At 37.5% G+C, this 3,297-nt stretch overlaps 1 pseudogene; it reads right to left on the bottom strand.

Annotated features, from left to right (window-relative positions):
* Positions 1-1,278: 1,278 nt before the first annotated feature.
* On the bottom strand, positions 1,279-1,405 carry LOC119248575 (small nucleolar RNA SNORA70; annotated as a pseudogene).
* Between the last annotated feature and the right edge of the window lie 1,892 nt (positions 1,406-3,297).

Genomic DNA, 3,297 nt, shown 5'->3' with positions numbered 1-3,297 from the left:
AGAAAGTACATTTGAAGAGATGGTGAAGTATACTCAAATGCAAAGGCAAGATCTGTTGGAGCTCTGTTGGGAGCCTGCTGCCCTAAAAGGAGCTGGAGTTTTTGGAGACTACCTGTTTACTCTGCATATAGAGTTCCAGGACTTTAGAAGTTCTGCAAACAGAATTGACTCCTGTTCTCTGAGGACATGCTGGCTTCTGTGCATGTTCCCTACTAGCCAGGAAAACTTGTTTTCAGCAGTCACTTATTCATCTGTATAAGCAAAAACACAATTGCATACTATTTTCTTGTTCCTTTGTTCATATCTGTAATAAAAGCTTGGGCTGCAAAAGCAAAAGGCAGAGCTGCTCTCGATGGCACTCTCCCAGCCTCCCCCCATTGCAAATTCATTTATTTTTTTTCCCAAAGATTTATTTATTTATGCATTCAAGAGCTGGGATACAGGCCAGAGATACAGGGGGGTGAGAGGATTCACCAGAGACAGAATGAGGAACAGAACAGGCAGATATTCTGAAGTACACTGCTGAGGGGAAAAGGGGGTAACAGGAGAGGTCTGCTGCGCCATGTGGATTGCTCTCTGGCTGGCCGGGGATTGAACTTGTGCTACAGAGGCTGTGGATTGCTTCATAGTGTGGTGCTTAACTCTTTGCGCCACCAGGGAGGCCCTGCAAATTCATTTAAACTATGAGTCTTTGTTAATGGCAGAGAACTTCATCCGCTGTCCTGTCTGTGGCAGAGCTCAGAGTAGTTGGAAAGTCCATTTGTTTTGGGTCATAGTGCCATTAAATTTCTAAGAGTTTTGGTAGAATGATAACATAATGTGTAAATAGGGAATTAGGTTAACCATTTTAACTACATTGTCAGTCAAGATTTTGAGAAGGAAGATGGTGGATGTAGATCAATCTATAATGCATATATTTTATTGAATTTTATTGAATTTTATTTGGGTATAACTAAGAAGGGAGCACCTCTGAGGCTCTCATGAGTACAGAGTCAGCCATTTGTCCAGGGAACTATGACTAGGGATGAATTTGACCCCATAACCATGTGGGATAAGGTGCTTTTCAGCCACTGTGTCTTCAAACACACCCATATTAAACTTGATGAGCACTACTTCTTGGAATTTTCTCACTGCCAAGGAGCTTCAACTTGACCCTGCAAAGCACATGTATTACATGCTTCTTGTTCTGCAGCTTGGTATGCATGAACCTGATGACTTGACTGATGTGGACACTGGTCACTGTGTCCTGGGGCTTCCCAGAGGCATCCTGTAGCCTAAGATTGAGGATACTATGAGGTCAGATTCATATAATCAACAAGCTGTATAGACTACCAAGGGAATTACTATTTGCAGCCAGTGCACACCAGAACCGATAGGGAAATCCATGGTTGACTTATGGCTGTAGTAGAAATATGCATATATTTTAAATGGAGGGGAGATTTGAATTTATTTTAAGGAAAAAAAGGAACAATTCAGTATAGAAAGCAGATGTTAAGGTTACTGAAATGGTGTAATTTGCTGTGTATTGAATCTAATTTTTCTATTAAGAGTTTAGGAGATAAAAATCAGTGCTAAAATGAGCTTTTCTCAATGTGATGTTGTATCATTTGAAAATGCAGTAACTAATAGGGACTTCTTATTAAAAAGGACATGATTAATGCTCAGAGATTGGAAAAGCTGTCCTAGGGAGTACAATTTTCCCATCTTCTCTCTTCTTAATACTTTGAAAATGTCTCTTATGGCTCACCAGGTTAACTTGGGCCCAATTAAATTTACTGGCTGTTAATTTATAATCTGTTCAGTATCACACTTTGTCATTCTTAAGAGAGTCTTGATATTTTAGCTGGTTTTGAGATTTCAGAGAAATGAAGAACTTAGAACTACAGACAGTTAATGGCTGAGACTTCAAAAACAAAATGAAATTTCTTTTGATACTCTATTGTTGAGGTGCCCCAGAGGCCCGGTATGTTGTGAGGTTGTCTGTCTTCTTTCAAAGACATGCTCCACCTCTTCCATGATTGGGCAAGAAAGTGACAGCAGGCATGTTGTAAATTTACAGGAGAAAAGAAGCACAGTGGTGTAAATTACATTACTTTGAAGTCTGTATCAATTGCTAATTCCTTTGAAAATCTAATTTTGCTCAATTTCTTCCATCATATACATACTGCTTTCAAGGAAAAGATGACATGGATCTAGAATATTAAAGTGTTCATAGTAGGATCCAATAAGTGAAATAATCAACTAAGTGTTCAAGGTTATAAGCCTCGTTTGAGACCATTGAATAATCCATGCCCAAATGGGTATCACTTTTGCACGCTATGAGGATGCGAGATACACTTCAGAGCCAGGGAATTATACAATTAGAGATTCATTTAGAATTTCTAGAAGAGATATTTCTAGAACTAGAAGGGAATTGGTTATTTAGCAATTAACATCAATAAATCACTGGATCAAGATATTTGTATAAACTTAGAGTTTGTTTTTCTTTTTAATGCAATGATTTTCATTAAAAAATGGTTTGGTGTACTTGTAATTGATATCTTTGTGATGAGTGTGATAAAAAGGAAAGGCAGCTGTGTTGATTTTTGATGTGGAAAAAAGAGGTAAAAGACAGTCTAGACTGTCAGAAATCTTACATGTATGTTATTTTTATGCTCTTTTCCAATTCTTGCTGTGTTTGATGGTATCTGTTTGATGGTATCTGTGAGAACACTTTGGAATTCAGTTGTTGAATATGGCAAACTACTCCTGGGGCCATGGATATCTGCATGATTTTTATGGAGCAGAGCTTACTACCAACCAGAATCTACTCAGATTAATTTAATAAATTAATTATTAGAATAAATTAATTTTTAGAGACATATTTTGAGGCTTTCTTCCCTCTTTCATCCTAGTTTATCTTTACTAATACAAGGGGATGGTGTACATTTTTTTAATGATTTATGTATTTATTAATTTTTTTATATTCCCCATACAATTGCAACCCCCTTATTTTGACCCCAGTCCCTCCTTCCCCCTCCCCTATAGTGTGTCTGGTTCATAGTTGTTTGTTGATTTTGATTTTTTCTTTCTTATAGTTATTCTTTTTCCTGGTCCCTTATTTAGGTTTTCTAGATTCCTGCTATGAGTGAGACCATCCGGTATTTTTCTTTTTCTTTCTGGCTTATTTTGTTGAGCACGATTCCTTCCAGCTCCATCCATGTTGCTGCAAATAGCATGTGTTTATCTTTTTTGATGCTGAGTAATATTCCATGGTGTATATGGACCACATCTTCTTGCTCCAGTCATCTATTTTAG

Source organism: Talpa occidentalis, unplaced genomic scaffold (assembly GCF_014898055.3).
Source record: "Talpa occidentalis isolate TD23 unplaced genomic scaffold, MPIMG_talOcc4v2.1 talOcc4.16, whole genome shotgun sequence".
Classification (NCBI taxonomy): domain Eukaryota; kingdom Metazoa; phylum Chordata; class Mammalia; order Eulipotyphla; family Talpidae; genus Talpa; species Talpa occidentalis.
Note: the sequence above shows the minus strand (reverse complement) of the source record. Positions and strands in the feature narration are given on the sequence as shown.